Source organism: Alligator mississippiensis, chromosome 3 (assembly GCF_030867095.1).
Source record: "Alligator mississippiensis isolate rAllMis1 chromosome 3, rAllMis1, whole genome shotgun sequence".
Lineage (NCBI taxonomy): Eukaryota > Metazoa > Chordata > Crocodylia > Alligatoridae > Alligator > Alligator mississippiensis.
The window spans coordinates 141,426,082-141,439,768 of NC_081826.1; the positions used below are offsets into that span (position 1 = coordinate 141,426,082).

Here is a 13,687-nt window from a genome sequence, read left to right on the forward strand (position 1 = left end):
ATAGGGGAACGGGGAAAAGTAATGCATTTGGAATTTACTCAGTGCCCTTTTTTACCCTCTACTGTGCTCCCTAACCCTGCTGTTAGAGGGCAACTGTGTTTATTGCAATATCAGTTACTGTATTGTAAAAACTAAACTGAAAAAAATTAAGAGCCTTTCGTTCTCAATTTTTTTTAACAAAGGCCCCAAGCCATGACCACAAAGGGCAAGCTCTTTTTATAACACAAGGACCTCTTCAGAGTGAATACCTTTCATCTGCTGCTTCAGAACTGGAGAGTTCACATGAATTCTTTTTTCATGGGAATTTTGCAGTAATCCATTCCATTCCAACCCCACCCACCCTTTAATCTCGGATATGGTTGGTAATTGTGAAAAGGCACGGGTGGAGAAAAACAGTTCCTGTGATTTTGGAGTTCATCTAGTTCCTAGAGAATTAAATCTTTCTTTTAAAGCAAATGTGGTGTCTAAAATGAGATTTTTTTTTTTTCCTTTAGTGAGTATAAGGTCTGATTCAACATCCTTATAACGTTCTGGCAGTACTGTGAAGTCATAGTGATGTGAAGCTGGGGGGAGCAGAAATCGAGATAAGGGTCAGTGGATCAGAGTAGAATGGAGATTAGTGAGGAGCTGACTTGCCTGAAAAGCTGAGGACCCAGAGTTTATGAAGGTCCTCAACTTGACAGAATATTTTGGTACTTCTTGCCCTGGTACCTTAGGGTGCCCCCTCCCAGTTCACCTGTCCCATTGCTTTCTGTCTCTTGAGGGCTCCACAAAATGTTCTACTTCTGGTCTATTTTTCTCCCCATGCATTTCATAAACATTTAAACTTTTTACTAACTTAAGCAAATCCCAAAAAAGACAGACAAGCAGGCTGAAGGAAGGAACAAAGAAATGAAGGAAGACATTTTTACTTTTACAGACCATTATTATGTAAAGACAGACACAAGAGTTTATAACTTTGAAGCAATGTGGATTTGCACCAGAAACAATATTGCTGACCACACTCTCGTAACATCGGTTCACATCTTACTGACTTTCTTTAACACGACCCAAAATAAATCTTTCTCATTCCCATTTCCACCCATCCCTTCAAACTATCAGTTTATGTCACTCTGACCCTTTCCAATGTAACTCCAAGAAAGCAAATATAGGCAACTGGTAGGGGGTGCATGAGGGTGCATGTGCCCCCTCTTGATGGCTGACACTGATGCTGTTGGTAGGGCTGGTGCCCCACCTGACAGGGTCACCACCATCAGCAGCTTCTGCAGGTACCCTCCCAGGTTCAGGAGGCACCAGTCACTCATGAAAGCAAAGATGCCATCAGGCCTAAGATGTTGCCAGGTCCAAGTGGTAGACAAAAATGCTGGTGGTTAGGGCCTTGTGCAGGAGACTGCCTCCAAGTTGTGTCAGGATGGGTAGCAAGGACAAATCCTTTGGACCATACATATAGACCCCTGCCTCCCCACTCCCCTCCCCGTGACCTGGCATGGCTGGGGACAGAGGAGCTGTGCAGGGAACTCTTAGTGGTTGCTCACTCCATGCTGACCCAGCGACGCGCCTCCTGTACGCAGGGCTGCACTGGGGGGAGCAGCGTGGGGCTCTGCCACTCAAAGCAGCAGCAGGCACAGGAGGTGCAGCGGGTGGGGCGAAGGGATCCTGGTGAGGCCCCCTCCTCCCAGTCATGCTGGGTCTTGCCTGCGGGGCTACAGCAGCCCCAGGGGAGGGAGGCAGGGTGGGAGCTCTAGCCCATTGCCTGCCCCCTGCATAGATCTAGAGGTGTGGGTCCCTTCTGGCCCCCTGGGAGTGTGCACAGCTGCCAGGAGTCAGCCCTGGCCCTGCCATAGCTGGCAGCAGGCAGGCAGCAGCTGGGGAGCCAGCTCTGTGCTCCTGGTGCAGCTGCCTTCTTTTGGGGTCAGGGAGTTGTGGACCTGGGTCCCTGGTCCCATAACTCTGGCAGCTGAGGGTCCCCTCAAGGGGGCAGGGGCTGTGGGTGGGGGGCAAGGGGCACAAGCAGGGATGGGGGGGAGCTGTTGTGGCAGCAAAGAGGGGCACCAGCAGGTCTGGGGAGGCTGTGGGGGGGGCTTTAATTTTAATAATGGATTTTGGGGGTTTTACCAGAGAATTTGCAATTTTTTATAATAGAAAAACAGGACCCCTGGTGAGCACTGACTTAAGCTGCTGGGCATACCATGGCCACATGGTGAGCCCCGCACTGGGGAAAGGGCCCTCCTGGCCCCTGCTGTGGCCCCTGCCCCACTCCTGTTACCAGATTTGCTGGTAACAGAAGTGGGGCATTTATTAGGGGTACATTTCTGGGGTCTCTGTAATTCTATCAATGTGCTGCTTGTGTTACTTGTGTTTCTACATGGAGCTGTATCTCTCCCTTCTGCAAGTCCTCACCCCCAGTGGAGCTATCTTGCAGGACTGAGGTACAATGGGGCTGGGGTCCTCCAACCACCGACTCAGTCAAACACATATATGCACATACAGACACAGATTAACAGGACATGTCTGAGCCAGGCCAGGTTATTCAGCATTGACAGGCTAACACCTTCATATGCCTTGAACTCAGTTCATTCCTTATTTCAGCAGGACAGTAATAAATGCAGTTAGACACACATACATACACACACACTAACAGAGTACATCTGAGCAGGCTGAGTCCAATCAGCTCTTTCAGCTGATACCCTCATGCACCTCAAAACTCAGCATGTCCCAATCTTTTTTCACAATGGTCCTCATAGTGACTCCCTTGATGAGCAGACCCCACCATAGTTTTGGGAATTACAGGGATCTTTGGCTTAGGTAAAAGAAGCATTGCTGCAGAGTAAATGGGAGAAGGAATAGTAAGTGAGGTTCAGAGAGAGAGCATAGCAACCAGCTTGACCATAGAAGTTATTTATTGCCAGGTACATGAACTTATGATGATACCAGTAGTAACAGTCATACAAGAGAGACAAATAAAACAGTTACAATATTACATAGTTTCAATTAGGTATTTGGGGAAGCCTAGCTCAAATATGATTAGCAGAAGTCAGGTTTAGAAAGCTGTGTCTGGAGTAAGAAAGCAAAACTCAGATTCCTGGAGTCAGAGAGAGAGAGAGAGAGAGAGTTGGAGTCTCACCACTCAGCAAAGCTTGAACCACTCAAGGTTCCCAGGTGTTTGTTGGAGCTTGCAGACAGGCAGAGCCCTCAGCACGATCAGTGAAGGGATTCCAGGCAGAAAAGGAGTGGAACTGGTGCAGCTTTGGATCCAGGCACCAGGACAGAAACTTGAGCTTGGGTAGGGGTTTTTGTAGAGAACTAACAATGGCTCAAGGGAGAACCCTAGGTTTGTTTATAGGTAAACAATGGCTCATATGGTGGAAAACAAGAACTGATCACTCCCGGCTATGGGTGGTATTACTCTGAGGGAGCTCACAATACAGACAGGCAGATTCAGTGTTTTGGATACCAATAGAGGAGTCATTACTAGAAATGGTCTCATAAATTCTGAGCTGGGCATATGCAGATGTGGGTTGATTAGCATTTGGAGCAGAGATCCCCCATCACGCAGTGCTCCCCTGCTTCTCTGGTTCCAGAGTTCAGTGCTATCCTTGCCTTGGAATCTCTGTTCTCCATCCTGCATGCTAATGAAGGTGCTTTCCTGTCCTTCCATCTCTGATTTAAATGAGACCAGGGGAGTTGCTTCACTCTTATTACCCTTCTCTGGAGGGCTTTAGATGCACCCCAGTGCATCTTCATTGTCTTTTGTAAGTCCTTCCTCTAATCTGTTCTTGTTCAGGCAGAGGTGGGGAGAGGGTGAGTACTTTGTGAGGTAGACAGGCTGTATACTGTGCCAGGGTTCCCCAAGAACACAGAGCTGAGAGGTAACACTCCCCACCTGGCCCACCTGTGCTCCCCCAGGTCCCTCAAGCCCTCTCACCAGCATGCAGGGAAGTGGGACACCATGCAAAACTTTATTGAGCAGCCTGTGCCCCCACAGAGAGGCATGGGCCTCTCACATGCTGAGGAACGTGGCAATGTCAGTGGCAATGTCCTCCTTGGCTGCAGGGAGTTGGGACTTGTAGCAAAGCCACAAGTAGCCTTCCAGGTGGTAGTGGAGGTTGTGGGGCAGGGCAGGCTTGCCCTCCACACCGTCAAAGCTCAGGGTCCCCATGCCAGGTTTGCAGGTGCATCCAGGGTATCATCACAATCAGCAGCAGCAGGGGGTAGTGGGTAGGGCCCCCCACAGTCCACACAAACATCTCCTCACTGTGCACCTGGAACACTCACAGCAGAGGCATGCTCTGGGTGCTGTTTTGGTGTGGAGGGGCTTTATCCCAGGGCACCTCTCCAGAGAGGGGTGATGAGGGTCCCTTCCATGGCCCTGATGCACTGGGGGAAGCCCAGGGCATGGGACCCTGTCACCGCCTCCAGGGGGTCATGCACCCAGAGCACAGTGTGCCCCAGCACATCCTGAAGGGTGCCACACATGTCTAGGGTGGCCACCCCAGTGGTTGCCTTGCCCATGCCAAAGAGGTGGCTAATGTAGCAGAGGCTGATAGAAGTGGCCTGCTTGGGCAGGGTGATGGCCAGATGGATCTCCACAGGGAGGGGCCACTGCATGGTGATGTCCTGCCACTCTAGGTGCAGGAACAGCTGGTTGAGGAGCTCCAGGAAGATGGTCTGGGTCATGTGGAAGGATTTGAGCCACTGCTTATCATCCCAGGTGGTTTGGATGACATGCACCAACCAGTCTTAGCTGGTAACCCGACTCCAGAGAAAATGCACTTGTAGATGTGCCCAGTGAGTTGTGGATAAATTCTCCCCTAGAGTGATGATATGAACTTGGAGTTGAACTGTGACCTACACATTCCCTTTTTCAGCTGTCAAACAGACTGAGGCATGGATTTCCATGGTTTCAGAAGGTTTATATGATATATCTGGGTCTCACATTGCCTCCCTACCACGTGAACTCTGTAATCTACCTCCACAACTCATCTCACAACCTCATAGGGCCTGTGCCATCTGGCTAATAGCTTACTTTATACTGAATGGAGTAACGACAGGACACAGTCCCTTGGTTGATGCACCTGGAGTCAGACATTCTTATTGTAATGTCACTCCCAAGCCTGTGGCATGGTACAGAGATTCTCATTGGAATAGCTAGATCCTGTAGGAGCATTCACCTGAGTTGTAGAATATACTGTACTACATTTTGAGCTTTCAGTCCCTGTATATGCCAAGTCCCCTGGAGGAGATCTAATATGCCCTGAGTCCTTCTCCCATACAGAAGTTCAAAAGAGGAAAAGCCCATTGAGTATTGAGGAACTTCTCCAATTGAATATAACAAATAAGGTAAAACGGTATCCCACTTTGGGGATTCTGCCACTGCAAACTTCCTTAACATCCCCTTTACAGTCTGAATAAACCACTCCACTAATCTTTCTGTCTGTGGGTGGTACACTGAGGTTCAGAGTGGGCTCTCAAGTGGGTCCATACTTCTTTTAACAACCAGGACATAAACACAGTGGCCTGGTACATGAGTATTTCTCATGGAAGACCCAGCCATTAGAATACAATTCAATATCCACTGTGTGGGCTGAGGTATTATCAATAGCTATTGCCTTGGGATTGCAAGTTGCATAAACCACCGAGACCAGGATAAAATAACAGCCTCTGGTGCTCAGTTTTAAGGTCCTCACTATGTCTACCCCAAACTGCTCAAAATGGATATGAATCAAAGGCAGGGGCATTCGTCATGTCCAGAGCTTGGGGCATAGGGCCAACACCTGGCACTCTGTGTATGACTGTCTGTAATCTTTAATGTCCTGATAGATTCCTGGCTAAAGGAACCTGGTGAACACCTACTCCACATTTTTTTTGACTTCCAGGTAGCCTGTCTATGGTATATCATGAGGCAATGTCAATATTTGATTCCAATGCAATTTTGGTACCAACAGCTCTGGTGCTTTCACATTCCAGTAGCTCAGTCCCTAGGGACCCTCATCAGCACATCACTGTGTAACTCAAAGTAGGGATCCTGAGTGTCAAGGTGAGATTCCACTACTTTGCAATTCACCCTAGCCAATTGGCCATAGAGGAGAGCAAATATAGGGCCACCCCTCTGTCTTTAGAAAACATCAGTTCCTTCCCCTATGGGCATTCCCTCCCTGTTTGTTGAATTATCTGAGGAGCTCGTCCTTGTGGGATTTTCCTTAGGGCCATTTAGCTCTCATTGGATCCCTACGTCTATTCCAGACCTCTTACTAGGCCCCCTCTCCACCAAAAGAGCTTCCCTTCTGATCCTTCAGCTTACCAAATCCAGGCAGCTAGGCCTTGGTCAAGGGTCAGTCAGACTAGGATGGCTTGAGGAGGTGGACCAGCTTGACAGTATGGGTCCAAACTAAGGATGAGGTGGGGCTCCTTGAGTTAAGGCTCTATGCACCCACTTCAGGGCCAGCTTTTGCAACAGGGATACTGCAGCAGTTCTGGAAGTCTTAAGTACCTGGCTTAGAGAATGTTTTAAATAGGGTCCTGTAACAGGAAGTCTAAGTCAGTCTTAAGAAGTGGTGTTACGAGTTCTGCTTATAATAAATTGCGTCTTCTCTTCATTATTGGATACAATTGCAATTATTTTTTTAAACACTGTAAAACCTATCCTTTCAGTCATGGGCTCTAAAACTTCTATAAGTTGGCAGATTCTGCTGTGTCTGAAAGCTTGCAAGTTTTTGATCTCTCTGTAAATCCTGCACTCAGTTATACCTGTGCAATTCTACTGACTTGCTGCACTTGCAGTTTGGCCTCCAGAGTTTATCTCCATTAACATTCTCAGGATAAAACCCTAGTATATTACATGAGTAAAAAGTGGCAATGCACTTAAAGTCATCTGAACAAAATACTGTATCTCCATATCACACTATTTAAGTGAAACTAAACTTTGTGATTTGTCTGGTTGAACATCTTCTTTAAGTCTCATTACATGGCAAAGTAAAGTGATTTTCATTTCTGAGATGTGATTAAATTCACATTCATGCATTGATTGAGGTTTAGAATTTTTTATTTGGAAAAAAAATGACTTCAGAAGCTGGCAATCTAGTGTTACAGTATGACACTCTGTGAGACCATTAAATTTAATCCTTCCTTCAGACTCACTCCAGGGGTGATTTCAATTAAATTTGTTCAAAATTTATCAGTTTCCTGCATGTAGGCATAAATGATTCAAAGCCACTTACATATTCACTGAGTAGAATGTATTGAAGGGTACATATTATTGTTATAACTTTTCACAGTTTCTTCATAAATTCACCTAATAGGAGTTTCTATTATTTAAAACTCTTATCGTCCACATTAAATGTTCTTGTTGTTCTTTCAGAAATAAGATCTAATTTTCTGTGCAAATTTTGAGAACACTCCTGAGCTACCAAAATTGCCTTTTTTTTGGCATGCTGATACTAGTATTTTCCAGAGGGAAAAAAATACACACTTAGGCAATTGGTGACTGAGACAGGAAAACTGCTGTCCATTGGTATATGACATAACCCAATTGATTTTGATGCTTTTAGGTGAGTTGATAGATTCTGCTCTTAGAATTCATTTTGATTTCTTTTCTGTCTCAATTACAGAGCATCATGGGAGGTGTGTTTTAACACTAAGCAAATACATCAGTGGTGAGAAGACAAACAAGTAAAGGGCACAAGCATCTTAGAGATAACATTAGATAAGAGGGTAAGTACCTAGTGCACAATAAATGTGTTTGCTCTTATCTATCTACAAGAGCCTATTAGACATTTTTATGCTCTTAGGAATTTATCTAGAGGGAACTATTAGGCAAGGTCTGCACTTTTAAATGCTGCATCCCTGCTGTACATGACTAAGTCACTGGTGTTGTATGCATACTCTAGTTGATCGTTTAGGAAAATCAGTTTGAGTTTCACACTGAGGAATATAATTTTTAAGTAGACATTGCATTTGACTTGCTTTTCAATACCTAATGGAACTGTGGGTCTGAAAATACATCTGTCACACAGATTATACATAGAAAGAAAATAAACAATACTGTTTTTCTACACTTTGAGAAAACAATTTGTCTCTGTTGTTTAAAGTAAAATGCTTTACTAGAGGAAGGAAAGGCATACGTAATAACTTCCTAAATTATCTTCCCAGGCCTTGTCTTGGAAAAAAAAATTCTACTCTTCCCAAACCATTCTAGCAGACAATAATGTGTATTCGCGAAGTTATTATTTGGTCCAAATGGCTTCAATAAGACTACTTTGTGGGATAAACCACAGATCACATTAGGCAAAGGTAGCAGAACTGAGTCAGTGTGGGAAAAGTTAACTCTGAATAAACATCTAAAGAATTTCAGTCATACTTTTCTTTTTGGATGAAAATGTACTCTCTCCTTGTGACCAATCATGTAAAATAAAGCATGAAATATTTTATTCAATGATGTATTGTCTGGGTTTTCTCAAAACAGTTACTTGTTTATATGAAGAGTGGCATGCTGTGGCAAAATTCTGCTCCATAGAATTGAATGTATGAGCAGTTTTCACCTTAGGCTGCCACATAAGTATTATCTAACTTCATAACAACATGCTCCTTCCCAGTCCCATCTCTTCTTTTCCATAAGGTAGCAGTGCAAGACAGTAGCTCCAGCTTCCTTACCTTTTTCTTGTTGAAGAAAATTGGTTGGTGTTCTCTTGTGTTCTTCATCAAGTAGCCAACCTATTCTAAGAGTCCTAATCACTCAAAAGCTTGACCACTGAAAGAAACAGTAAGTAATTAAAAGAATTGAAAGAAGGAATATAAATATCTCAACATTTTATGCAGGGACTACTGCACAAGAGTAACCTCATTAGTGTTGTAGGCTTCGGGTAGTAGCACTTAATTTGTAGTTTATTCTGGTTACTTTGGTCTCATTGGCACATAAGATAATAGATGTGGTACAGGGATGGATCCAGAGGGGTACACTGGTACACTTGTATTTCCTTTGATTTCTGGTGCACCTGTAGTTTAAAACCAACTGTTTGACAGAAGAGGCAGAATTTCTAGTTAAGCGGTACCAAAGGATTCACTGGACTTCCTGGCTCATTATAATCTACCTGATCCCTTCTAAACTCTTCATTCCACAGATGTTCATGGCCCTCTCTTCTTTTTAATGGTCTTGATGTTCCACTAATCAATCCATTCTTTGTTCTACAGTTCTGCTGTCTATTAGCTCCTGGTAATTAGCCCCCATTTCATAGCCCTGCAGATTTTTAAAACCCATTTTAATTAAGTTATATTTGTTTTTGCTTCAAACCTAAACTGAACAATACCTCCCTAGACCCCTATCAGATTAGTAAAACTTCTGGTTTATTTTTAATTGCAGAAAAATGTGTGTTGTTTCATATGTGATGATTCATCTCACCATCTGCACCCCCCTTTTCAAAATTTTAGATCTGACCATGGATGATAACAATGGTCAAGCTTGATCAAGTGAGAAAAAAATACCATACACAAAAGATATATAGGGCCAGATTTATAATGGTGTGTAGGTGCTTGATATTGTTGAGTTATAGTCGTTGCATTTTACTGTTGAAATGCCCACAAAAAGTGCAGGAATTAATTTATTTGTTTCATCAATGGCTGCCACAAAGGCATACTGGTCCATAGCTAAAACTCTGAGGTGCTCCTATGGTGACAGCAATGATGATAACTATGATTTCTAACATCTAGTTTGTTTTTCAGTTTTCAAATCCAGGACAAACTGTTTCTGTCTTAGTTGGAGGTCTCAATATACCAGGGAGATAATATATTTTGCAACAGTTGAGTGCTTTGTTGGATTATGCCAAAAGAAATACTTAGTGGCCTGAAGACTAAGCATATACAATGATTTTGTATTGTTTAAATCATTTTTTAATTTTTCATAAGTTGAATTCTAAAAAAATATAAAACTTGAATTTTAGAAATTCTCACAATGATGATGTTATTAAATACCTTGGAGCATACTTTTTTTCATAACATTTTTGAAAGATTTACAACATATATCTTCAAGCCTCTCAACATAGAAGAGCAAGAGACAGTATAAGACCATGACAATCCATAATCATTAACTCAATTACTTTTTTTATGCATAATCAACAAGAAAGCTTTATACAAAATCAAACACAATAACTCAGTTTTTAAAAAAAAAATTATGGGTGACTTTTGACCCAGCTGGGTCACCAAAAATATTTATATTCTTTAGATGAGGAAACAGAAATTCCTATACTATTTTGATTTATCCTACATATAAGGATTACAGCTACTTGCCTATATGATATTTGAACACATTACTATGATGTGTGGGTAATAATATTAAGTATGAATATGTAATGAAAATATTTGTTATAGTACTTTATTAGCTGACCCATAATACAAATACCAAAAGTAGCTATAATACACATACTGTTTTATTTACATTCAGTCAGATCCTGGATCCATTGTGTCAACACCAATAGATGTCCATTAAAGCTTTGTAGGAGTTTGGCTTCTTCTATTTGGGAAGTCTTAATTTTGAGAATAAACCACAAACTTTCAGCTAGTCAAATTACAAAGAAATAGAATGTTCAAACCTTAGAGAATCAGGATTCAGTTTTCAGGTCATATTTGCAAAATATATGAGGTTTAAAGCCCCATGCTGTATTAGCATCCTAGAGATGCTTTGTGTTGTCACAAGATGTAAGACTTCTGTAAGAGCTGTGCTTTAGCCTCCCTGTGCTTCTGTGAACTGAAGCTAAACAAATTAGGTATTTCACAGGATAGATTAATACAGCCCTAGATTTTAATATCTTAGTATATAAATGCTAATACTGGAACTCTTAAATAAAGTAAGTAGGAACAGAAATAAATTTTACAGGGAGAAACAGGTTAATCTCTGTGACCCTTCAGGAAAAACCCCTCTGTGATTTTAATATATTAATTTTCTCCCCATTTTCTAATAATAGCACAGAAAGCCTTCTACTACAAATACTATGACAAGAAAATAATTTAAGATAATCAATCAAATCCAAAAATAGGAATATTATTATTATAATTTATTTACATGCTCCGTAAATGTTCATAGGCAAACAAGGTTCTTTGGGTAAATCCAATATCTTTTATTAGACCAACTGAAATAGTTGGAAAAAAATTCTTCTTTGCAAGCTTTTGCGTACAAATACCCTTTGTCAGGCTGAGGAAGCATCAGCACTTGGTCTGCGCTCTTCCTGGATGCAATGAATAGTAAAGAAGCCAGAAAGATGCACGTTTTCTTGCATGCGTATCAGCCTCTGGCTTCTTTACTATTCTTTCCATCCAGGAAGAGCCCAGACCAAGTGCTGATGCTTCCTCAGCCTGATGAAAGGTATTTGTACCTGAAAGCTTCCAAAAACTAATTTTTTCCAACTATTTGAATTGGTCTAATAAAATATATCAGATTTATCCAAAGAACCTTGTTTGCCTATGTCCTTAGACCAACACGATTACAGCCAATACCCATAAATGTTCAACATTCTTTATAAAGCAAATGAGGAAAAGAGCACAGTTTGAGAGAATTTTGAATTATGAACAGAAGCTTACATTATCCACTTATAATTGAACATAGAAACTCTTTTCAACATTACACAGTTCCTCTATACAACCCACAATCTTAACTAATCAATCTCTTTAAATAACTTTTTTTAGATGATCATAACATATTAATTGATACTTTAAATAACTTATCATAAAAAATAAGTAACATGTATGGACTGAATATACAGTATTGATTTGGTCTCTGATGTGATATTAAGTGATATTAAGTGATATGGGGTATATTTAATGCTAGAACATTAAATAAATACAACTATATGTTACTACATGAAACAAGCAGCATAATTATTACGGCTGTGTGAAACAGCACTGTTTTGTTCTGACTTCAGTTTTGAGGTGTGGACAGAGCAGTGTTTTGTATCAAATATAATTTTGAGTTGAAACAGTCTCACTGTTTTGCTTCATTGAAACAGTGAAACTGTTTTGACACTGTTTTGACTGTTTCACTGGACCATGGGGCTGGGAAAAGGAACTCAGCCCAGCTGGGCTGACTTCCCAGGTCACACCGGGGGTGGGAAGGCAGCCCAGCTCAGCTGCCTCACCATGCTCCATGCTAGATCATGCAGGTGGTGGGGAGGCAGCCCTGCCGGATCTTGCACCAGGGATGGGAAGTCAGTCTAGCTAGATTGACTTCCCATCTCCAGCACTATGTTCAAAACATGTTGACTTTCAAAATATTTAAACTAGCTTTGTTTTGTTTTGAGGCTATTTTGATGGCCTTTGTTTCATTTCGATTTTGCTGTTTCGATCTTGAAATGAGTTGAAACAGTGTCAAAATGAAACAGCTATTGAAATCTTGCACAGCCCTAATAAATATATATATGTACATATAAATACATGCACCTATAATGAAGATATGTAGATTAGCATTAATATAAGACAAAATAATTACTGAACTAATAAAGTAATGTTTCTCATGAAGATTTCGTATTTATTTTCTGACCATTTTCTTAACCTTAAAGAAAAGGAGTTTAAATTGAAAGGATGTATTTTGTTTGTTGTGTGTAAAAGCATAATAGTGGCCTCAGCTTATCTTCTAGTAGAAAAAACAAAAAACAAAAACTAGTTATGGATGATTATTTGGATAAGGAAGGGGACAAATTGAGGGTGAAGATAATGAAAGAAACTGTCAGTGAACTTTCAGTTAGTCTGAATGAATTCAAGTCAGTGGGACCTGATGGACTTCATGCTAGGGTATTGGAGGAATTGGTAGAAGAAATCTTGGTGACCTTGGCAATAATATTTAACAAGTTGTTGGAGACAGGTGAAAAAGGACTGCCAAGCATAGTGTCTCTGTCTAAAAAAAAAAAAAAAAAAAGCAAAAAGTAAGACCTGGAGAATTATAGGCAGGTTAGAATCACCTCGATACTTGGGAAATTACTGGAACATATCATAAGGAAATCAATTTGAAAGCACCTGGAGGAGGGGAAGATGTTCAGGAGCAGCCAACATGGATTTGCTAAGAATAAATTGTGGCAAAGAAACCTGAGCTTCTTCTTTGAGAAAGTAATTAATGGGGGTGGATGAATATAATAAAATGGATACATTGTAACTAGACTTCCCTAAGACTTTTGACAAACCCCAACATCACCCTCGCATAAATAAATTGGAAAAGTGTGGACTAGATGAATCTACTGCAAGGTGGATAGATAACTGCCTCAAAAGGCCACAAGCAAAGGGTAATTATAAACAGATGCATGTTTGAGATTCTACAACTTTCCTAAGCATTTTGTTGACTGAGCTGTGATGGCCGAGAGGTTAAGGCGTTGGATTTGAAATCCAATGAGGTTTCCCCTCGGAGGTTCAAATCCTGCTCACAGTGTTTGTCTTTAAGCTCATTAAAGAATTTATGTGCGATATGCTCATGGAAGGTAAGCAGCATGGCTTTGCCCTGGTTAGGTCTTGTTTTACCAATCTTTTCTATGACCAGGTCTCTCACCACCTCAACATGAGAAATGAGGTAGATGCTATATACCTAGTCTTCCAAAAGGCTTTTGATCTAGTGTCCCACAATATCCTGGTGGGAAAACTGGAAGATTGTGGACTCAGCTGCTCCTAGATTTAGGAATAGGTGAGACAAGGGCTTGTATGGGATGTTAAGGATAGGGAT

The 13,687-nt window shown here is 41.6% G+C and overlaps 1 non-coding gene across 1 annotated transcript; it reads left to right on the forward strand.

The window, feature by feature from the left end:
• Positions 1–13,317: 13,317 nt before the first annotated feature.
• Positions 13,318–13,399, forward strand: TRNAS-UGA (transfer RNA serine (anticodon UGA)). The gene has a single exon. It is a non-coding gene; the product is annotated as a tRNA-Ser (tRNA).
• The last annotated feature ends 288 nt before the right edge of the window (positions 13,400–13,687 follow it).